The sequence below is a fragment of the Schistocerca serialis genome, chromosome 9 (genome assembly GCF_023864345.2).
Source record: "Schistocerca serialis cubense isolate TAMUIC-IGC-003099 chromosome 9, iqSchSeri2.2, whole genome shotgun sequence".
In the NCBI taxonomy this organism is placed as follows: domain Eukaryota; kingdom Metazoa; phylum Arthropoda; class Insecta; order Orthoptera; family Acrididae; genus Schistocerca; species Schistocerca serialis.
The window spans coordinates 284,641,591-284,666,608 of record NC_064646.1 but is presented as its reverse complement, the minus strand read 5'-3'; positions in this window follow the sequence as shown (position 1 = coordinate 284,666,608).

Here is a 25,018-nt window from a genome sequence, read left to right as displayed (position 1 = left end):
GTTTATGTGACTGTTGTGGCTGATCACCTTTTCCATGTTTCAGTATTTGCTCCCCAATGGTTATGCTGTGTTCCGAGACGACAAGACCCCTGTTCGCACAGCTTCACAGCTTGCATCGTTCAGGACTGGTTTTGAGAACACGAGGACGAATTGTTGTATCCCCTGTGGCCATCATAATCACCAGACCTCAATGCTACTAAGCCTTTGTGGTCCACTTTGGAAAGAAAGGTGTGTGATCACTACCCACTTTTAATCTCTTTACTCGTACCTTAGCAAGCCTTTATTTTGCAGGAGGGATGGTATAAGATGACGTTCAGAACCATAAAGCACCTGCATTTAACCATTCGAGACGATTGGAAGGCCGGCCGTTGTGGCCGTGAGGTTCTAGGCGCTTCAGTGTGGAAAGGCGCTGCTGCTACGGTCGCAGGTTCGAATCCTGCCTCGGTCATGGATATGTGTGATGTCCTTAGGTTAGTTAGGTTTAAGTAGTTCTAAGTTCTAGGGGACTGATGACCTCAGATGTTAAGTCCCATAGTGCTCAGAGCCATTTGAACCATTTTAAACGATTGGAAGGTGTTTTGAATGCCAACAGCATTCACACACCTTGCTGTTTCCATATTTTTGTCAACCCCATTACGTACCGTACTGTAGCTAACTGGAGCGTAAATGTAGAGATAGATAATTGTACTTTTCAGTTTGCTATCTATAAATGGGACGTAACTTACCGAATGTAGCGTATGAGGTGTAGTACATGGCATATTCTAACGATCATGTGTTCGCGATTTAGGGAACAGGAGACCTTTTCCTGAAAACCTGGCGGACTGCCGAACTCTTCTCGGATTTCCCTGTGACGCACATCGAGATTACTGATCGCGCTGACCACTCTGTAACAACCTTAACACGTCTGAGGTGAACAACTTGGCTGAGTGGCCCCACAGGTGTTTATTCAATCCTGTGCGTTCCATTCTGTGAAACGCCGAAGTCTACAGGCGTTCCCACCTGACTTGTTTGGCGAACAGCTTTGCTGGAACTTTTCGCGGCCGCTAAACTGGCCGTCAAGTTTTTCCCGTACGCAGCGTCACCCAGTAACTCAGTTGAACCCGGACGTATTTGCATATCGCGGGAAAAGAGGATGCATCACGCTTTTCGTCGTGCAGTGGTGCAATCTAACACTCTACAATGTTGGAAAAATTCTCCGATGTACTCGCTGTATACCCCTGCATAATCTTGTATTTCTATTCTGATCGTAAAGGTCAGGTCAGTTTGAGGTCTTCATAATGTTTACTCGGCAAGTAAGCGAGCCCTTGCGAATACAGGTTCCCAAATCTACAAATTTTGTGAATGTACTTGTCTTTTTTATTTTTGAAAAACAGACGTATTGTCAACTGTAAGTATACGACCTTTTCAAATGTCTGTATTATAATATATTACGTCTCGATCTCTTTAATATACCTATTAAAATATCCACATCACAGGTTTTGGCGCATAACCGACATCTTAAGATGTGACAAAATCCACCGCCAGTCTTCATACTGATACATAACAAAATGGCCCATCTCTATCGATCCCCTCCTCCATCTCTGTCCATCTCCCCCTCTCTCTCTGACTGTGTCTTGCTCCTACCTCTCTCTGTCCATCTCTTCCTTTCCCTTTCTGTCCATCTCCTCCTCTCCCCTCTCTGTCCGTTTCCCCTCCCTCCTATCTCTGTTCAAATCCCCCTCCCCCTAACTGTGTCCGCTCTTTCTCTCTCCACGTTATCGCCTCAAACCCTGTAGGGGTTGCTGGTTCTTATCCCACAGTACTTCTTCCCAGGCTGTAAGTACTATGTGTACCAAATTTTATTGAATCTGTTTTATATATTTAAGAGGAACGTTTTACTCGTGGATTTCCCGCTTATACACATATCACACATATTTCACATACTTAACACATATTTGTACTCATAGTTTACTTGTACGTCTAGTGAATTTCACCCTGCAGTTTCGTTTTCAGGCAGCTCAACATTTATGAAATATCTCCTGAACTATGTGTCGTAGAGTGATATACACTACTGGCCATTAAAATTGCTACACCAAGAAGAAATGCAGATGATAAATGGGTATTCATTGGACAAATATATTGTACTAGAACTGACATGTGATTACATTTTCACGCAATTTGGGAGTATAGATCTTGAAAAATCAGTACCCAGAACAACCACCTCTGGCCGTAATAACGGCCTAGATACGCCTGGGCATTGAGTCAAACAGAGCTTGGATGGGCGGCTGCCCATGCAGCTTCAACACGATACCACAGTTCACCAAGAGTAGTGACTGGCGTATTGTGACGAGCCAGTTGGTCGGCCACCATTGACCAGACGTTTTCAATTGGTGAGAGATCTGGAGAATGTGCTGGCCAGGGCAGCAGTCGAAAATTTTCTGTACCAGAAAGGCCTGCTGAAATGTAGGGTTTCGCAGGGATCGAAGGAAGGGTAGAGCCACAGGTCGTAACACATCTGAAATGAAGCGTCCATTGTTCAAAGTGCCGTCAATGTGAACAAGAGGTGACCGAGACGTGTAACCAATGGCACCCCATACCATCACGCCGGGTGACACGCCAATATGGCGATGACGAATACACGCTTCCAATGTGCGTTCACTGCCATGTCGCCAAGCGCGGATGCGACCATCATGACGTTTTGCCATTCGTGCACCCAGGTTCGTCGTTGAGTACACCATCGCAGGTGCTCCTGTCTGTGATGCAGCGTCAAGGGTAAGCGCAGCCATGGTCTCCGAGCTGATAGTCCATGCTGCTGGAGATGTCGTCGAACTGTTCGTGCAGATGGTTGTTGTCTTGCAAACGTCCCCATCTATTGACTCTGGGATCGAGACGTGGCTGCACGGTCCGTTACAGCCATGCGGATAAGATGCCTGTCATCTCGACTGCTAATGATACGCGGCCGTTGGGATCCAGCACGGCGTTCTGTATTCCCCTCCTGAACCCACCGATTCCATATTCTGATAACAGCTATGGGATCTCGAACAACGTTAGCAGCAATGTCGCGATACGATAAACCGCAATCGCGATACGCTAGAATCAAAGTCGGAACGCTTGGTACGCATTTCTCCTGCTTACACGAGGCATCACAACAACGTTTCACCAGGCAACGCCGGTCAGCTGCTGTTTGTGTATGAGAAATCGGTTGGAAACTTTCCTCATGTCAGCACGTTGTAGGTGTCGCCACCGGCGCCAACCTTGTGTGAATGCTGTGAAAAGCTAATCATTTGCATATCACAGCACCTTCTTCCTCTCGGTTAAATTTCGCGTATGTAGCAATTTTAATGCCCAGTAGTGTAATTGCATAAATACGTTCAGCTGCATCTGTGGATACTGTATGCGAAACGTGTCGAGAATACAGATGGTAGGAAAGAAAAAAATTCAAACGTCCTGCCTCATGTGACCGTTTTACTGCACAAACAGCGAAAATGTATTAAGCAACAAACTTTTTTTTCGTCATTTTGTGAGGGTTGTCAGTGAGAAAAAGTTTCGTAATGGTTGAATTTATATGTAAAGTTAGTTGCAAGTCAGCGAGTGCTCTCATTCGGAAGTACGCAAGAAGTTTGGGAATTCGTGCGTCTTGGGCTACACTCCTTTAGATCCACCCCAACCGTTTAATAGCTAGGTCGTTCTTACCCCCACAGTGACTATTTCCAGATAGTAAGTTATCTGTGTGCCAAGCTTGGCTGATATCGGTACATTTGATTAGGAGGATGTGTGGCACAAACATACATCCACTTTTACAATTTGTATTGATACAGATACGCACTGCGAACATCAGGAAGTCAACTACGATATTTCAGTGAATGTACATCACATCATGTTTTACATTCATTTAAATATTTTAGTTGACTTTGTGAAATTATAAATGCCTAACCTCTACTTCTTATATACACTGACGGGAATAATCGCAACACTAAAAATAATTAATGTAGAGTAAGAAATTTTGGGAATACATTTGTCTAGGTAACATATTTAAAAGATTGACACTTGAGAGATTACAGGTTAATGTAAGCACGAGATAAGCCATTGATAATATGAAATGCTGGTACATTAATAACCGGTGTAATCTCCAGAATGTTTGATGCAAATATACAAACGTGCATGCATTGTATTGTACATGTGCCAAACATTAATTTGTCTGATGGAATTTCATGCCTGTTGCACTTGGTCGGTCAATACAGGGGAGGTTGATACTGGTTGTGAATGACGTTGGATTTGTCGTCCGATGATTTCCCATATAAACTGAATGTTATTTCTATTTTATACCTGCAGCTCCATAAAAGGTGCCGCACCTATTGGTTACAGTTTCCAGAACTAATGGCATCAGTGTTGCCACATGAACTTACTTCAAATGAAAATACTGTGCAGCACGTGTGCCAACCTCCATTTAACGCTGTCTGACGCACTCCTGTAACATAATTCTGGAGAAGGATCTGGTCATCGAGTAGGCCAAGCAACATTTCAACAATGTAGAGCACGTTGGGTTACAACAGTGCGACAGCGGTATGTGGACGAGCGGTATGCTATTGAAGGAAAATCTCGCTGGAATGCTGTTCATAAACGGCAGCACAGCAGGTCATACCACCAGGTTGATGTACAAATTTGTAGTCAGGGTGCGTGGAAAATCACAGGAGGGCTCCTGTTGTACGAAATCGCACACTGGACCATAGATCCAGGTGTCGGTCCAGCGTGTCTAGCAGGCAGACTGGTTGGTTGCAGGATCTTAACTGGCCTCCTCCTAACCAACACACGGCGGTGAGTGGCACCGAGGCAGAACCAGCCTTCATCAGAAAACACAACAGACCTCTACTCTGCTCTCGAATGGGCTCCCCTCAGACAGCACTGAAGTCGCAAATGGCGGCGGTTTGTGGTCAGTGGAAGGACGCTACAGGGAGTGTGTCTCGGAGATGTCCCTGAAGTAAACGATTTGTAACAGGTCGTTGTCACTGTGGTGCTAACTGCTGCTTATATTGCAGATCCAGTGCAATGCGCAAGAGAGATCCGCCGAACATGATGGTCTTCCCTTGCGTTAGTGTCACGTGATCGTCTATGGCCCGGTGTTCTTGCGAGCTCTCGTGATAACTAGTGCCAGCAATCATGTACAGTGGCTACATTCCTGCCAACTCTTTCTGCATCATCGCAAAAGGAACATCCAGCTTCTCATAGCCCTATTGAAAGAGGTCATACAATGAGGTGCTGATAATGGCGTCTTCGTCGCCTTTAAGGCATCTTTGACCAACATAAACTCACCATCTCCACTCTCAAAAGCATGTAGTATTTAAAGCAAACTTAAGTGCATACTCATAGTGGCGCTACTAGCGCTGCTCTTATGCGACTGGCTCTTAATTACACATTTCAGATGAAAAAACAGGCCTACCAACCTTCATTTATGTCACACAACTCCTTCTTGGCATTGTAATTTTTTCCACCACTGCATTTGTACGAAGCTTTATGGTTACAGATTTATCAGATCTGAAGATGGCAAACATTTGTCGAAATCGGTAATGTCGACATTTTGATATGTATTAAAACTATCGCCACGTAATAAATTATCATACAAATGTATTTTCGATGTTGAATTATGCAAGGATGCTGGTCAACGGCTTTTCTTAACGTATGAGATTAATTTAAGGTTGTATTACTAATTAATAACGAAAGAAACGTAGTGTAGTTTCTATTTTGTACTAGCAGCTCCATAAAAGGTGCCACACCTGTTGGTTACAGTTTCCAAGATTGGTGGCATCAGTGTTACCACCATGAACTTATTTCATATGAAAATAGTGATGCAGCACGTGTGTCAGCCTCTCTTTAACGCTGTCTGATACACGCCTGTAACGTCATTCTTACAGCTTTAAGCGATCCACGCGTCTTCATGAAATAACTTTTTAAGATTTATATAGGGTGATACATAACAATGTGTACACTTCTGTGAATCCATTCTGGACTAGGAAGACAGCATTTTCTTGTCATGTTTTGTGTTCAGTGATGAAGCTGCCTTCCACTGAAGTGTTGAAGAGAATTGGCAGAGCCAAATAATATGATAAACATTGCCGGTACGTATCATAGGCGCGAACGAGCTTCATGTTGTCTGCCGTAGACGACTTTTTGTCACGTATTCGTGCACGAGTTGCTAAGTACTTGCATGACTCAAAGACCCTGCAATCAATATGTTCGTCTGTTAGAGTAGCTTTGCCTTTGGTTGGGTAGCTGGGTAGCCAGTACTTTAGGCACTAAGTGTAGCCTGCCAATCATACTACTTGTCGTTGAAGTTTGAGCACTAGGGCAGCATGCACTGCAGGACAAAGGCTCTCTCTCGTCTAGGTTATGGATTATTAATTAAAACTTCCACCGGCCACTTTGACCAGCTCTGTTGCTTGCTGCCGTGAATGTAGCGATTGTGAAGTACAGCTGCTTTTTATTGCGGTATTGGTATGGGTACACTGAAGCTAAATCGACGATGAGTTTGGTTAGTCCATAACTGTCTCACAGCACGTTTACATATTTGTATGGTAAGTGATTTTCAGGTTTACTTACCAAAGATATTTTGTAGTTGTATTTCAAATGAGCAATGCTAGTTCGTTGTCTGAATTCGCATCTTGGTTAAAGTACATGGGAACGGGTATCAGCCGGCCTCTGTGGCCGAGCGGTTCTAGGCACTTCAGTCTGGAACCGCTCTGCAGCTACAGTCGCAGGTTCGAATCCGCCTCGGGCATTGATGTGTGTGATGTCCTTAGGTTTAAGTAGTTCTAAGTATAGTGGACTGATGACCTCGATGTTAAGTCCCATAGTGCTCAGAGTCATTTGAGCCATTTTTGAACGGATATCAAATTTATCTTCGGTCATCCGAGTATACGAGTGACTTACATCATTACCTTCTTGTCTTTAAAGTATCGTTCTGTAATGATACGTGCTCCGTTGAAGAACATTTTTATGTATAAGGGACAATCAAAAGTCTCCGTTAATGCCGCACACTCCAGAATCGCTATGCCAATCAGGCAAAATAGCCATGAGCATCGACAGATTAATCCCACTGACGCACCAAGTTCGATACTCGTTTAGCGTGACACCGTTACCAGCTTCATGAGGAAGTAACTGCCTACTGCACATCTTCGTCCACAGGAATCGTCGACACTTCGGGGCTTTTTTCAAGGGACCATCGTATGGAGAGAGGTAGCAGCTACAGGGCGGGTGCACGAGTGTCTCCCATTTGAGTTGGCGTAACTTCTGCTTTACGACATTTGCGACACAGGGATTTACGTTACCGTGAATCAGCAGTACGCCTTGGCGCGCCATTTCGCATCGGTGGTGTTCCACATAGATGCTGCCCCATACACATTATTCATTGTAAGATTTATGTCTACCGTAGTGTATCCTTCAGCAGCCAAGAAAATAACAGCAGCACGTTGGTCCTGTTTGGACGGATTTGGTAATAACCTCGGAAACACTCAGTTGCCACGTTAATCACTTGCCTGCATGTGGTTGCTTATATACCCGCATATATGCTACAGTAATGACATCAGGCGTAAACTTTTTGATCGCCGCTTGTACTATCCATTAGGCTTTGTATCTACTTTCTGAATAATACAGTAATTTAACTTCAGTCTTTATCTAAACTGCGTAATTCTTTAGAAATGTTGCATTAGTTATGTTAGTACGCACATGTGCTCACTTGATCATTATCCTTGAAAGAAACATGTTCCATTGCTACACATTCGGTCGTGAGAGCACATGACGGCCCTCCAACAGAAAGATCATCTACTGATTTTAAATAAACCTTTCAGGATAATAATGTGTGTGTGAGCTGCAGTGCATTCTCAAGACACTTGTTCCGCAGCTACGAAGCCTTCAAGAGTGTGCCTGTAAGTGAGTCGTTTTCAGTTGGTTACATACTATAGAACACACGGTGCAGATTACCTGTGTTGTACGTATTCGTATAAGGAGTAACTCGTACACCAACAATGATACGCTGAATTACATAAGTTGAAGTTTTTGGTTCCAGTTTCTCTTAACTAATATTAAATATTCCTTTATTAATCCACTGCGTTATGTAAAAGTCAGTTCACTAAAAGCGTATTTATTCTTAAGTCAGGTTGCATTGTTCTTCATTTATGGAAAAAGATTCTTGCAAAGCTTAAGGTTTCCAGGGCACTGAAATAGGAATCATAGGAATCATAGAATTCTATGTACTCATTGGTTAAAGTTTAAATTGACAATTCAGTCTCTTGTTGCTTTGCGATACTAATTAAATTTCTCAGCTGTATTTTCTTAACTGTGGTGAAGGGATATACACAATTTTAGCTAGTGGCTTCCGGTATAAGGTTCTTAAATTCCCCTTCCCTGAGACGGGCCAGAGAGGATGCGTTGCGAAAAGCCTGCGTGGCCTTGGCGCTCTGAAACTGGGGCGGTTTCCTTCCCCCCCCCCCCCCCCCCCCCCCCACACGCCCCCACTCTCCGTGGGGCTGGGGCTGGGCAGAACGTTTCAGTCAAACCTGGGCTTGTTCCCTTGGCGACAAGCCAGTATGGGCTGTCAGTCCAGATTGTGTACTAGTCACGTTCCTTTTAGAGTATGCTGATGCAATAGGTCCATACTTAACAATTATATACACCCCGCTCGTTCATAGAAACATCCGTACCTAAAGACTGCGAAATTGCGTGAGTCACACCAATACCCAAAAACGGCAGAAGGAGTAATCCGCCGAATTACAGAACCGTTTCACTAACGTCGATCTGCAGTAGGATTTTGGAACATGTGCTACCGTCGAACCTTACGAGTAACCTAGAAGGAAACGACTTATCGACAAATAGCCAACATGGATTCAGAAAACATCGTTCTTGTGCTCTTTATTCTCACGAAGTAACGAGTGCTATCGACAGCGTACGTCAGACTATATTCCACATTTTTAGATTTCCAAAAGTTTTTGATACCGTTCCTCACAAGTATCGTCTCAGTTGTGTGACTGGATTTGTGATTTGATGTCAGAAAGGTCACAGTTCGTAATAACTGACGGGAAGTCATCGAATAAAACAGAGGGAATATCTGGCGTTTTCCAACGAAGTATTAAAGACCCCCTGCTGGTACTTACCTACAGAAATGATTTAGGGGGCAATCTCAGCAGTCCTCATAGATTGTTTGCAGATGATGCTGTCATTTACCGTCATGTAAAATCACCAGATGATCGAACTGATTCTAAATCATCAAAAGCGTGAGCACTAAAAAGAATTTGTTATGCGATAAATCACTCAAACCTAAAGACTGTAATCTCAACTAATTACTTAGGGATTACACTTACGAATAACTCAAACTGAAACGATCTCATAGATAATATTGTGGCGAAAGCAAACCAAAGACTCCGAGGTATTGGCAGAAAGAAAAGTAACAAATCTACTAAAGAAATTTCTTGCATTACGCTATTCCACCCTCTTCTGGAGTATTTCTGTGTGGTGCAGGATCCTCATCAGATATGATTGAAGGAGAACGTCGAATGATTTAAGAGGGGCAGGTCGTTTCGTATTACCAGGAAATAGGGGAGAGGGTGCTACGGATATGACACACGACCTGGGGTGGCATTCATCAATACAAAGGGGTTTCTCGGTGCGGCAAGACCTCATGAAATTTGAATCACCAGCTTTGTCCTCAGATGGTAAAAATATTTTGTTCGAGCCCTCTTACATAAAAAGAGGTGATTATAGCAATAAAATAAGAGCTCGCACAGAAAGATTTAAGTGTTGGATTTTCCCGCGCGCTGATCGAGAGTGAAACGGTAGAGAGGTAATTACAGGTAGTTCGATGAAGTCTCTGCCAGGTACTTAATTCTGAATTGAAGAGTAATGATGCAGACGGAGAACGGTCTCTGATATTCGAAAATAGCGGCCGCAGGTCCCCAGAGTATCGCTGGCGTTACAGATCTGCGCACCCTGTAGGGTGATTCAAACACATGCAACCCCCATCACGCCGTCGCTAGTGTAGGGAAATGTCTGAACTTTATGTTCCAGATGTTGTCAGTCAATCACATTGGGCAGCAGCATCGTCGCTGTGGCGCAAATGTCTCAGCCAACTAATAGCGACATAGTAAAAACAGTATACAACCTCTGATTAGTTGATTTACATACAGAGCTGCGCAGATTGGAAAGTCAATCGTGGTTCCGTAGCAATTTCCCATATGAGGTACTTACCAGATGTTAACAGTACATTCTACACTATCTGATGTTCAGTCAAGAGTTAATTTGTTGTATTCTTGCATACCTCAACGTGTGTTCCGTTGTGGAACTGACTTTGTTAATCAGTCAACTGTAACACGAAATCTGGAGTGTAGTGAACTCATTTTGAGGCCCATTATATCTTTGAGACTCAAGTAAGCAGTCATTTTTGTCATCGTTACGCAGACTGTTCATAAAATAAATTTTAATTCATTTAATTGCTGTGTAAGCTTGAGAAAAATATACTTGTACGTTAATTGTTAGGAGCGTTTTTGATTTTCAACCGTAACTTTAAAACAAAATATGGCGTGCTCCCCTTGCATAGCTAAACTGTGTTCTCAGTGTGATGGAATTCCATTGTAAAACAGGTGCCACTAATCCGAATATTTGATGTGTGCTCTAGGGAACTTAATTCATTCATATAACTCACTATTAGGGAGGACTGCTCTCATCTGTGTTTACATCAGTGTTGAATTTATAGAGCAATTCAATTGCTGTAGCTAAGGCAGTTTGTTGTTTTCATGTTGTAAAAGGAATACTCTCGCTTGCACAACGTTGCTGCGTTGAGTACGTAAGTACACACTCCAACTGCCGGGTCTCAGGGTGTCTCGAACACACTTCATACGTTCAGACAAGAAAGATGCAAATATTTCAAAATGTAGCTTTCTAAGTGCTGTGCGTCATTTCCCGTGAAAAGATTCGCGGCCCATCGTTCTTTGCACAAAACACCTTTGTAAGAAGCACGTGCTCTGATATGTATGAGATTAAGCATCTTCTACAACTGTAAAAACCTGCTGACAGAGTATTTCTAAACAGAATAGAACAGCACCACGCTGGCACCTACATGAGAGAGTATTTCATAACAGTGATCTGCCTCAACGTTGGATCGTTTGTAGGGCTCATACAAAACTCACACTGCACCACTGGCCTCCAAGGTCGCCTAATATCACGGTACTTGGTTTATTTTGTGGAAATTTGTAACAGTCTCCGTCTATGTTGCTCCCTTTCCAACAACTTTGGGTGAACTGCGACGCTTCGTACCAACAGCAATAATTGCAGTAATTCCAAACATGCTCGTAAAAGTATGGGCCACTTTTCTAAATTATTCAGAGAATCATAATGAAAATGAGACCTCTCGAATAACGCTGGCTCTGTTCGCATAAAATTCCTGTTTATAACATCCTGTCTGAACTTGGCCCATATAAGAATGAAGATATAAAAATATACACCATGAGACTACGAGAATAACAACTGATATGAGTTTAATCATTATCTGTGTTAAATGTTAACATTGTCCGCCCCTGGTAGCTGAGTGGTCAACGCGACAGAATGTCAATCCTAGGGGTCCGGGTTCAATTCCCGGCTGGAGATTTTCTCCGCTCAGGAACTGGGTGTTGTGCTGTCCCAATCATCATTTCATCCCCATCGACGCGCAAGTCGCCGAAGTGACGTCAAATCGGAGGACTTGCACCCGGCGAGCAGTCTACCTGACGGGAGGCCCTCGTCACACGACATTTACATTTTTTATGTTGTTGTTGTTGTTGTGGTCTTCAGTCCTGGGACTGGTTTGATGCAACTCTCCATGCTACTCTATCCTGTGCAAGCTTTTTCATCTCCCAGTACCTACTGCAACCTACATGCTTCTGAATCTGCTTAGTGTATTCATCTCTTGGTCTCCCTCTACGATTTTTACCCTCCACGCTGCCCTCCAATACTAAATTGGTGATCCCTTGATGCCTCAGAATATGTCCTACCAACCGATCCCTTCTTCTGGTCAAGTTGTGCCACAAACTTCTCTCCTCCCCAATCCTATTCAATACCTCCTCATTAGTTATGTGATCTACCCATCTAATCTTCAGCATTCTTCTGTAGCACCACATTTCGAAAGCTTCTATTCTCTTCTTGTCCAAACTATTTATCGTCCATGTTTCACTTCCATACATGGCTACACTCCATACGAATACTTTCAGAAATGACTTCCTGACACTTAAATCAATACTGGATGTTAACAAATTTCTCTTCTTCAGAAACGCTTTCCTTGCCACTGCCAGCCTACATTTTATATCCTCTCTACTTCGACCATCATCAGTTATTTTGCTCCCCAAATAGCAAAACTCCTTTACTACTTTAAGTGCCTCATTTCCTAATCTAATTCCCTCAGCATCACCCGACTTAATTAGACTACATTCCATTATCCTTGTTTTGCTTTTGTTGATGTTCATCTTATATCCTCCTTTCAAGACACTGTCCATTCCATTCAACTGCTCTTCCAAGTCCTTTGCTGTCTCTGACAGAATTACAATGTCATCGGCGAACCTCGAAGTTTTTATTTCTTCTCCATGAATTTTAATGCCTACCCCGAATTTTTCTTTTGTTTCCTTTACTGCTTGCTCAATATACAGATTGAACAACATCGGGGAGAGGCTACAACCCTGTCTTACTCCCTTCCCAACCACTGCTTCCCTTTCATGTCTCTCGACTCTTATAACTGCCATCTGGTTTCTGTACAAATTGTAAATAGCCTTCCGCTCCCTGTATTTTACCCCTGCCACCTTTAGAATTTGAAAGAGAGTATTCCAGTCAACATTGTCAAAAGCTTTCTCTAAGTCTACAAATGCTAGAAACGTAGGTTTGCCTTTCCTTAATCTTTCTTCTAAGATAAGTCGTAAGGTCAGTATTGCCTCACGTGTTCCAGTGTTTCTACGGAATCCAAACTGATCTTCCCCGAGGTTGGCTTCTACTAGTTTTTCCATTCGTCTGTAAAGAATTCGTGTTAGTATTTTGCAGCTGTGACTTATTAAGCTGATAGTTCGGTAATTTTCACATCTGTCAACACCTGCTTTCTTTGGGATTGGAATTATTATATTCTTCTTGAAGTCTGAGGGTATTTCGCCTGTTTCATACATCTTGCTCACCAGATGGTAGAGTTTTGTCAGGACTGGCTCTCCCACGGCCGTCAGTAGTTCCAATGGAATATTGTCTACTCCGGGGGCCTTGTTTCGACTCAGGTCTTTCAGTGATCTGTCAAACTCTTCACGCAGTATCGTATCTCCCATTTCATCATCATCTACATCCTCTTCCATTTCCATAATATTGTCCTCAAGTACATCGCCCTTGTATAGACCCTCTATATACTCCTTCCACCTTTCTGCTTTCCCTTCTTTGCTTAGAACTGGGTTTCCATCTGAGCTCTTGATATTCATACAATTCGTTCTCTTATCTCCAAAGGTCTCTTTAATTTTCCTGTAGGCAGTATCTATCTTACCCCTAGTGAGATAGGCCTCTACATCCTTACATTTGTCCTCTAGCCATCCCTGTTTAGCCATTTTGCACTTCCTGTCGATCTCATTTTTGAGACGTTTGTATTCCTTTTTGCCTGTTTCACTTACTGCATTTTTATATTTTCTCCTTTCATCAATTAAATTCAATATTTCTTCTGTTACCCAAGGATTTCTACTAGCCCTCGTCTTCTTACCTACTTGATCCTCTGCTGCCTTCACTACTTCATCCCTCAAAGCTACCCATTCTTCTTCTACTGTATTTATTTCCCCCATTCCCGTCAATTGCTCCCTTATGCTCTCCCTGAATCTCTGTACAACCTCTGGTTCTTTTAGTTTATCCAGGTCCCATCTCCTTAAATTCCCACCTTTTTGCAGTTTCTTCAGTTTTAATCTACAGGTCATAACCAATAGATTGTGGTCAGAGTCCACATCTGCCCCTGGAAATGTCTTACAATTTAAAACCTGGTTCCTAAACCTCTGTCTTACCATTATATAATCTATCTGATACCTTTTAGTATCTCCAGGGTTCTTCCATGTATACAACCTTCTTTCATGATTCTTAAACCAAGTGTTAGTTATGATTATGTTGTGCTCTGTGCAAAATTCTACTAGGCGGCTTCCTCTTTCATTTCTGTCCCCCAGTCCATATTCACCTACTATGTTTCCTTCTCTCCCTTTTCCTACTGACGAATTCCAGTCACCCATGACTATTAAATTTTCGACTCCCTTCACTACCTGAATAATTTCTTTTATTTCATCATACATTTCTTCAATTTCTTCGTCATCTGCAGAGCTAGTTGGCATATAAACTTGTACTACTGTAGTAGGTGTGGGCTTCGTGTCTATCTTGGCCACAATAATGCGTTCACTATGCTGTTTGTAGTAGCTTACCCGCATTCCTATTTTCCTATTCATTATTAAACCTACTCCTGCATTACCCCTATTTGATTTTGTGTTTATAACCCTGTAGTCACCTGACCAGAAGTCTTGTTCCTCCTGCCACCGAACTTCACTAATTCCCATTATATCTAACTTCAACCTATCCATTTCCCTTTTTAAATTTTCTAACCTACCTGCCCGATTAAGGGATCTGACATTCCACGCTCCGATCCGTAGAACGCCAGTTTTCTTTCTCCTGATAACGACATCCTCTTGAGTAGTCCCCGCCCGGATATCCGAATGGGGGACTATTTTACCTCCGGAATATTTTACCCAAGAGGACGCCATCATCATTTAATCATACAGTAAAGCTGCATGCCCTCGGGAAAAATTACGGCTGTAGTTTCCCCTTGCTTTCAGCCGTTCGCAGTACCAGCACAGCAAGGCCGTTTTGGTTATTGTTACAAGGCCAGATCAGTCAATCATCCAGACTGTTGCCCTTGCAACTACTGAAAAGGCTGCTGCCCCTCTTCAGGAACCACACGTTTGTCTGGCCTCTCAACAGATACCCCTCCGTTGTGGTTGCACCTACGGTACGGCTATTTGTATCGCTGAGGCACGCAAGCCTCCCCACCAACGGCAAGGTCCATGGTTCATGGGGGGGGGGGGGGGTTATGTTATCATTTAATTTTAGGAGTACAATCTCGGAGTCAGGTTTTGTAAATAAAGGCACTGCACCTGCAAAATAATCGATGTTTTAATTAATTCGTGTTATAATCATTAAAATTCTTTTGTCTTTTGGGTGTTGCACCGCGTCCACGTATAAACACTTTAACCATAAATTGTAAAACACTTTATAATTAAATTGATTTAACCACTGACGCGGTACAGCGCCCAGAAGAATTTTGATCAGCATGACACCAGCCACGGAAGCCTACGTAGTTAATTCGCATAAATTTAAAACATTGGTTTTTATGGAAAATGGTTGTCTGAATCGAACTGTTTGGTCTCCAGTTTTGACACAGCGACCTAATTTGCTTCAAAATGCTGTTGTTTTACAGTTGTGAATACAAGTGAAGCAGTGCTTTGATATGAAGCTCGATCAGCACAAACTTTATTATCCGACTGTGAAATAAACTTGGTTCTGACTTCAAATTCAAGTTGGTAGTAACTTCGTCCTAACAAGCCTCGAAATGCCCTAGGGCGGTACCGACGGACCACAGTTTCATCTTCAGACGATAGGCGTGACTGGATGCGGAGCACAACGCTCTCCCGGTCACGTGACCACTACTTCTCTGTTGGCCTCACAATCGCTGAGTGCAGCCTGTTTGTCAACAGCGCTCGGCAGAATCGGACGATCACACTTCCAAGTGCTAGCCAAGACCCATAGTCCTTAACTTCGCTGATCTGACGGGAAGCGGTGTTTCCACTGCGGTGAGGCCGCTGGTCCGAAACCCAGAGCGAAAACTGGAGTAACATGACAACTAACAAGGTACTGGGCGACAATTATTGAACTATATGAAATAAAGTCGTCATGATTTCTAAACGGTTTGCGTTAGGACGTTCAAACTACACGGTTGGCCGAAGGGCACGATGGGAATTAGCATGCACATGCGCACGTTAAGCCCACATTCATTTGGTTCAAAATGGCTCTGAGCACTATTGGACTTAACTTCTGAGATCATCAGTCCCCTAGAACTTAGAACTGCTTAAACTTGACTAACCTAAGGACATCACACACATCCATGCCCGAGGCAGGAATCGGACCTGCGACCGTAGCGGTCACACGGTTCCAGACTGTAGCGCCTACAACTGCTCGGCCACCCCGGCCGGCCCACATTCATTTGGATCGGTTCGTCAATAAAAAGACTGGCGCTTTTGGGGGACTGAGAATCCCCGTTTCGCAATCGACAATTCTCTTCACTCCCAACGGGTGACTGTGTGTGTGTAATGTACAGTCACGGAATAATTGGTGCTATATTCCTTGATGGCTCGGTAACTGCCAGACGGTATGTGAGGGTTTTGGATGATGACTTCATCACCATTATCTAAAGCGATCCTGATTTCGACAAGATGTGGTTCATGCAAGACGAATCTCGACCCCCATCTAAACAGGAGAGGGCCGGCCGTTGTGGTCGAGTGGTTCTAGGCGCTTCAGTCTGGAACCGCGCGACCGCTACGGTCGCAGGTTCGAATCCTGCCTCGGGCATGGATGTGTGTGATGTCCTTAGGTTGGTTAGGTTTAAGTAGTTCTAAGTTCTAGGGGACTGATGACCTCCGATGTTAAGTCCCATAGTGCTCAGAACCATCTGAACCATTTAAACAGGAGAGGAGGTCTTTGGGGAGCGCTTTCTGGCTCTGGGGTACCCAGAAGCCACAGTATGGGCCTCGATTGGCGGCCGTCTTCTCAGGATCTGAACACATGCGACTCCTTTTTGTGCAGCTATATTACAATTATAACCACAAAACCATTGCTCAGCTGAAAACAGCCATTCAGGAATTCGTCCACAGCATCAATGTTCCGACATTTCAGCGGGTCACGCAGAATTTCGCTATTGGTCTGCGCCGCCTCATCGTCAATGTTGTCAGGCATACTGAACGCGTCATAACCTAAATCCGAATACCTGTAGTGACGTTTACATATTGAACAAAGTGTGTGCACGCCGTAGTTTGTAACTAATTTTCGTTTTTTTTTCATATAGTTCAATAATCGTCACCCTGTGCATGAAAGCTACAGAAAAAAAGTAATTTCGTTGAGTTTTTAATACACAAAGTGAAATCAGTAAATCCGAGTAAATGGTTCAAATGGCTCTGAGCACTATGGGACTTCATATCTGAGGTCATCAGTCCCCTAGAACTTAGAACTACTTAAACCTAACTAACCTAAGGACATCACACAGATCCATGCCCGAGGCAGGATTCGAACCTGCGACCGTAGCAGCCGCGTGGTAAATCAGAGTAAATTCAATGTCAGTTTGTATTGGTAAAGTTAAGATGGCGTCGCTTAACTTTGTCACGAAATTAAACTTCCGAAGAAACTTCTGTTACCGAGGTACAAAACATGACAACCTGGTTTTTTTTGTGTACTACGCCGCACTAAGGTAAACATCCAAATCTCTAAGCTGAGCACATGTCTAAAACTTTAAATTACTGTATCTTTTTCATCGTGATCCGATTTTCATAAAATAAAGCCTAGACTTTGCCCCATGCTACGCTCAAGTTACATGTGAAAAAAAATAGACAAACACCGAACAGGCCTTGAAGGCCCAACAATACCGACCGGCCGCCGTATCATCCCCGGCCTTAAGCGTCACCGGATGCAGATACGAAGGGGGATGTGGTCAGCACACCTCTCTCCCGGCCGTTGTCAGTTTTCGTGACTACTTCTCAATCAAGTAGCTCCTCAATTGGCCTCACAAGGTCTTAGCGCACGCCACTTTCCAACAACACCCTGCAAACCTAGACTGTGTCCCATCCAAGTGCTAGCCTAGGCCGACAGCGCCAAACTTCGGTGATCTGACGGGAACTGGTGTAACCACTGCAGAAAGGCCGTTGGCAGTTACCTGTGAAAACGCCTTGAAAATTCATCTAGTAGTTTTGTCGATTAGCGTGTTCTAACAGACAGACATACTCGCAGTTTTACAGTTTTATTAGTACATTGTCCAATCACATGCGATCACCTGTCAAGAGCCTTTTGCATCCTGGGTCGCAGTGAGACGCGAAGTCAGTGCGGTCCGGATAGTACCGACAGGGATGTGACGACAAGCATTCCACTGCCGTTACCAGGTAGTTGAAGATCCATGACACGAATAGCCCGATTGACGTACATCTGCATCAAGACAAATAGTCTTCAAATCACATTTAAGTGCCTGGCAGAAGGTTCATCGAATCACCTTTACAATTCTCTATTATTCCAATCTCGTATAGCGCGCGGAGAGGACGAACATTTATACAGGGTGGTCCATTGATAGTGACCGGGACAAAAATCTCACGAAATAAGCATCAAACGAAAAAACTACTAAGAACGAAACTCGTCTAGCTTGACGGGGGAAACCAGATGGCGCTATGGTTGGCTCGCTAGGTGGTGCTGCCATAGGTCAAACGGATATCAACTGCGTTTTTTTTTTAATAGGAACCCCCATTTTATTACATATTCCTGTAGTACGAAAAGAAATATGAATGTTTTAGTTGGACCACTTTTTTCGCTTTGTGATACATGGCGCTGTATTAGTCACAAACGTATAAGTAAGTGGTATCACGTAACATTCCGCCAGTGCGGACGGTATTTGCTTCGTGATGCACTACCCATGTTAAATTGGACCGTTTACCAATTGCGGGAAAGGTCGATAGCGTGTTCATGTATGGCTGTTGTGATCAAAATGCCCAACGGGCGTATGCTATGTATGCTGCTCGGTATCCTGGACGACATCATCCAAGTGTCCGGACCGTTCGCTGGATAGTTACGTTATTTAAGGAAACAGGAAGTGTTCAGCCACATGTGAAACGTCAACCACGATCTGCAACAAATGATGATGCCCAAGTAGGTGTTTTAGCTGCTGTCGCGGCTAATCTGCACATCAGTAGCACACAAATTGCGCGAGAATCGGGAATCTCAAAAACGTCGGTGTTGACAATGCTGCATCAACATCGATTGCACACGTAACATATTTCTATGCACCAGGAATTGCATGGTGACGACTTTGAAAGAGAAATTAAGGGACGATGACAGATCTTTTGCACGCGTTCTATTTAGCGACGAAGCGCCATTCACGAACAGTGGTAACGTAAACCGGCATAATATGCACCATTGGGCAACGGAAAATCCACGATGGCTGCGACAAGTGGAACATCAGCGACCTTGGCGGATTAATGCATGGTGTGGCATTATGGGAGGAAGGGTAATTGGCCCCCATTTTATCGATGACAATCTAAATGGTGCAATGTATGCTGATTTCTTACGTAATGTTCTACCGATGTTACTACAAGATGTTTCACTGCATGACAGAATAGCGATGTACTTGCAACATGATGGATGTCCGGCACATAGCTCGGGTGCGGTTGAAGCGGTATTGAATAGCATATTTCATAACAGGTGGATTGGTCGTCGAAGCACCATACCGTGGCCCGCACGTTCACCGGATCTGATGTCCCGGGATTTCTTTCTGCTATCGTGATCCACCGACAACGTCTGACAATATGCATTAGCGCATTATCAATGCATGTGCGAACATTACGGAAGGCGAACTACTCGCTGTTGAGAGGAATATCGTTACACTATTGCCAAATGCATTGAGGTTGACGGACATCATTTTGTGCATTTATTGCATTAATGTGGTATTTGCAGGTAATCACGCTGTAATAGCATGCGTTCTCAGAAATAAGTTCACAACGGTACATGTATCACGTTGGAACAACCGAAATAAAATGTTCAAGCGTACCTACGTTCTGTATTTTAATTTTAAAAAACGTAGCTGTTACCAACTATAAGTCTAAAATTGTGAGCCATATGTTTGTGACTATTACAGCGTCATCTATCGCAAAGCAAAAAAAGTGGTCCAACTAAACCATTCATATTTCTTTGCGTGCTACACGAATATGTAATCAAAATGCTGGTTCCTATTTTAAAAAACACAACTGATATCCGTTTGACCTATTGCAGCGCTATCTAGTGGGCCAACCATAGCGAAATCTGGTTTCCCGCTTCAAGCTGGACGAGTTTCGTTCTTTATAGTTTTTTCGTTTGATGCTTATTTCGTGAGATATTTGGCCCGGTCACGATCAATGGACCACCCTGTATATTTCCGTACGAGCTCTGATTTCACTTATTTTATCGTGGTGATCGTTCCTTCCTATGTAGGTCGGTGTCAAATATTTTCGCATTCGGAGGAAAAAGTTGGTGATTGGAATGTTGTGAGAAGATTCCGTTGCAACGAAAAACGCCTTTCTTTTAATGATATCCATCCCAAATTCTGTATCATTTCAGTGACACTCTCTGCCATATTTCACGATAATACAAAACTTACTGCCCTTCTTTGAACGTTTTCGACGTACTCCGTCAGTCCTTTCTGGTAAGGATCCCACACCGCGCAGCAGTATTCTAAAAGAGGACAGACAAGCGTAGTGTAGGCAGTCTCCTTAGTAGATCTGTTACATTTTCTAAGTGTCCTGCCAATAAAACGCAGTCTTTGGTTAGCCTTCCGTAATTCCAAAGATTCTCGACTGGCTTTAAATCCAGGGGGTTTGGTGGCCAGAGGAGTATGGTAAAACCTTCCCGGAGATCTTCAGACCATGCACGTAAATGCAAACTATGTGACAGGTTGCGTTGTCCTGCTGGCAGATACCATTATGCCGAGGAAAAACAAATTTCATGTGAGGTTGGACACGGTTACCAAAGATAGATGCATACTTTGTAGACCCATTGTGCCTTCCAGAATGCTAAGATCACCCAGGGAATCACACGGCAATATTCCCCAGACCATGACTCTCCCTCTTTGTTTGTTTTCAGAGGTTTCACGCCGTACAAGTCAACGGCTATCTTTCCTAAGAAGCATAGAACGTGATTCATTTGAAAAAGCCACCTGTCGCCACTCGGTGGACGTCCAGTCGCGCTACAGGTTTGCAAATTCCAGCCTTGGTCGCCAATGAACAGAAGTCAGCGTGAGTGCACGAACTAGGCGCATGCTGTGCAGTTCCATACGCAGCTACGTTCGCTGAACGGTTGAGAAGATTCTGTTGGTAGCCCTTTCATCTAGATGGGCAGTAACTCAACAGTTGCACGTGTTTCCACCTGTACGCATCCCCGCAGCCGACGCTTACTCCTATAATATACAGGGTGAAAAGTATTTAATCTGTAAAAACTCTGGGAGGTTGAAGAGGACATCGAAACAAATATTTTTCCCTAATGTCATTTTTTCCTATGAGGAGTATTTACACCGGTGGAGGCCGTATTACTCTTTTCAGTTGTTAGAGGCCGTATTACGAACTTCAGTTGTTAAAGAGCTTATTACGCTCTTCAGTTGTAGGCAACTGCTGTCCACCAGATTAGTAGTAGCGCATTGTCTCTGTTTACTAATGGAGCGATACACCTGAAGTGAGTACACTGATATGGTTGGTGCGTACTACGTAGCGCACCACAACGGACGAACTGCACAGCTGTTTTATCAACAACAATATCCTAATCGCCGTATCCCGCATCACACCACCTTTGCTGCAGTGTACCAACGTCTGCGTGAGACCGGGTCATTTAGCAGATTACCTGGACAGGGAGGTCATCGCACGGTAAGAACGCTGCGATTTGAGAAAGCTGTCTTGCAGCATGTGGAGCGGGATCCTTCAATTAGCACTCGTGCAATTGCACGTAACATAGGGACGAATCAGACGGATGTAAGAACAGTCCTTCGACAGCAATTGTTACGTCCACTTCACTTACAGCGTGTCCACAACCTGGAACCAGTTGATTATCCACCCAGAGCACAGTTTCCGCAGTGGTACCTAGAACAGTGTGAAATTCCATCCTCTGTGTTGTTTACCGATGAACCAATGTTCAGACGTGATGGAGTCTTCAACATGCACAATTCTCTCATGTTTGGTGTGAGGATAACCCACATGCCACAGTTACTAGCGCTCATTAAGTGCGATTCTTCGTTAATGTGTGGGTCGGTGTTGTTGGGGACTGTTTAATTGGGCGTATCTGCTACCTAGGCCATTAAATGCCAGGCACTATTACAATTCTCTCTCCAGACCATTCCAAGAATTGCTGGAAGACGTCCCGCTCCCTACAAGACAACGCATGTGGTTCCAACATGACGGAGCGCCGGCACATTTCAGTCGTCGTGTGCGTCGATTCCTGGACCGAAGGTTCCCATAAACGTGGACTGACAGAGGTGGTCCTGTACCATGGCCTGCTCGATCCCCAGATATGTCCCCTCTGGACTCTTTTGTATGGGGAGAGTTGCGCAACCTTGTTTACGCAACTCCTGTTACATCATAATAGGATCTGGTTGCCCGGATAGTAGCAGCAGCAGGAACAATTGAGGATACTCCTGGGGTTTAGGCCGTGGCAGACAGAACATGATCCGACGGTGTAAGTTTTATTTACGTGCCAATGGAGGAATTTTTGAAAATTTACTGTAATTGGAATTTGGTTTTGTTAATTTGTTGTCTCTTGGTCATAAAAAAATGGAAAAGTGATTTTGGTTTAATTAATTTGCCACCAGAGAAATCTTCCTCTACCGGCTTAAATACTCCTCATAGGAAAAATGACATTAGGGAAAAATATTTGTTTTGATGTCCCCTACAACCTCCCAGAGTTTGTCGGTTTAAATACTTTTCATCCTGTATAGCCCGTGGTGCACCACACATGCCTCTGCGCCGTTTGGGATGGCACTATTTTGCCGTGCACGGTGTACTTCCACCACGTCAGCACACGAACAGTTTGCAAACACAGCCATTTCAGAAATAGTTCCGACTTTGGTCCGAAAGCCAACGATCATGCCACTTTGGATGTTAGATAAATCGCTCCGTTTCCTCATTACGACTGTACTGTTGTCCGCGTCCCCCAACGCGTTTTATATTCCCTCCACTGCTAGTGCTGCTACCAGCCGTCTGTTAGTGGTTATTGAACGTTGACATGGAGCATAGGCGATGGTCACATTAATGTCAATGGACCATGTAGTGTAGACACAGATGATGGAGTGTCTAGCAGAATATTAAAGTACTGTGCTGCACATGTTAACCCTGTATTTAGCCATATTTGTAATTTTTCCTTTAGGAATGGTCAGTTTCCTGAGCGATTAAAGTACTCAGTAGTAAAGCCGCTTTGTAAATGGGGAAAAAGGGATAATGTAGATGATTTTAGACCTCTTTCTATACCATCAGTGTTTGCAAAAGTTGTTGAAAAGGCTGTGCGTGTAAGGTTAACTGATCATTTTATATCACACGATTTGCTATCAAATGTACAGTTCGGCTTTAGAAGTCGTTTAACAACTGAAAATGCTATATTCTCTTTTCTCTGTGAGGCACTGGATGGGCTAAACAAAAAGTTTCGAACGCTTGGCGTATTTTTTGATTTAACTAAGGCATTTTACTGTGTTGGTCACAAAATATTGCTCCAGAAGTTGGACCATTACGGAATACGGGGAGTAGCTCACAATTGGTTCACCTCTTACTTTAGCAACAGGCAGCAAAAGGTCATTATTCACAATGTTGATAACGGCTGTGATGTGGGATCTGAGTGGGGTACAGTCAAGTCGAGGGTGCCCCAGGGATCAGTGTTGGGGCCGCTCCTGTCCCTTATTTATATAAATGATATGCCCTCTAGTATTATGGGTAACTCTAAAATATTTGTGTTTGCTGATGACACTAGCTTGGTAGTAAAGGATGTTGTGTGCAACATTGACTTGGTTTCAAATAGTGCAGTACATAACCTCAGTTCATGGCTTGTAGAAAATAAACTAACGTTAAATCACAGTAAGACTCAGTTTTTACAGTTTCTAACACACAATTCAACAAAATCTGATGTTTTAATCTCACAGAACGGGCATATGATTAATGAAACTGAATTTCTAGGTGTTCAGATAGACAGTAAGCTGTCGTGGAAAGCCCACGTTCAGGATCTTGTTCAAAGACTTAATACTGCCATTTTTACTATTCGAACGGTATCAAAAGTGAGTGACACTTCGACATGTAAATTAGTCTACTTTGCTTATTTTCATTCACTTATGTCGTATGGTATTTTATTTTGGGGTAACTCTTCCCATTCTACAAAGATATTTTTGGCTCAGAAATGGGCGGTTCTGCCAATAGGTGGTGTGAGTTCACGAAACTCTTGTCGACCTTCGTTCACGAGTCTGGGTATTTTGACACTGACCTCTGAATACGTATATTCCTTACCGTCGTTTCTTGTTACCAATATTAGTTTATTCTCAAGAATAAGCATCTTTCACTCGGTTAATACTGGGCTGAAATCAAACCTGCATTTGGATCGGACTTCCTTAACTCTTGTGCAAAAAGGTGTGCAGTATACTGCTGCATCCATTTTCAATAAGCTGCCACTCTACTTCAAAAATCTTGGCAGTAATCCACGCGCTTTCAAATCGAAACTGAAGAGTTTCCTCATGGGTCACTCCTTCTATTCTGTCGAGAAGTTCCTTGAAAAATTAAGCTGGTCCTCATTGTATTGCTGATAGCGTTTACTTAAACTTATGGACTGCCTTTTTTCAGATTCATGAACATTTATTTTTATCTGTTAGTACTTTTCTGTTGTAAGTTCATGTACTGACACGTTCCATGACCTTGGAGATTTGCTCCTCAATTTGGTCTTACGGAACTTGACGTGTAAATAAAATAAAAAAATAAATGAAGGTAAAGCGGCATTGAAGGCCGGTGTCCTAGCCTCGTATGAAGTAACAGGCTGAAGTATAAAGTAGTGCAAGGTTTTCACAAGCACTGCGTCTCTATAAAACACTATCATATCTAAGGTGACAATCATAACACTCAGTTTTCACATACTCTAATGTGAGAAATAATTGCAGCACCTAAAAACATTAGCCCAAAGGAATACATATGGAATATTTTACCAGCATTAAGTGAGAAGAAACACGTTCGCATCCGCAACGAACGTT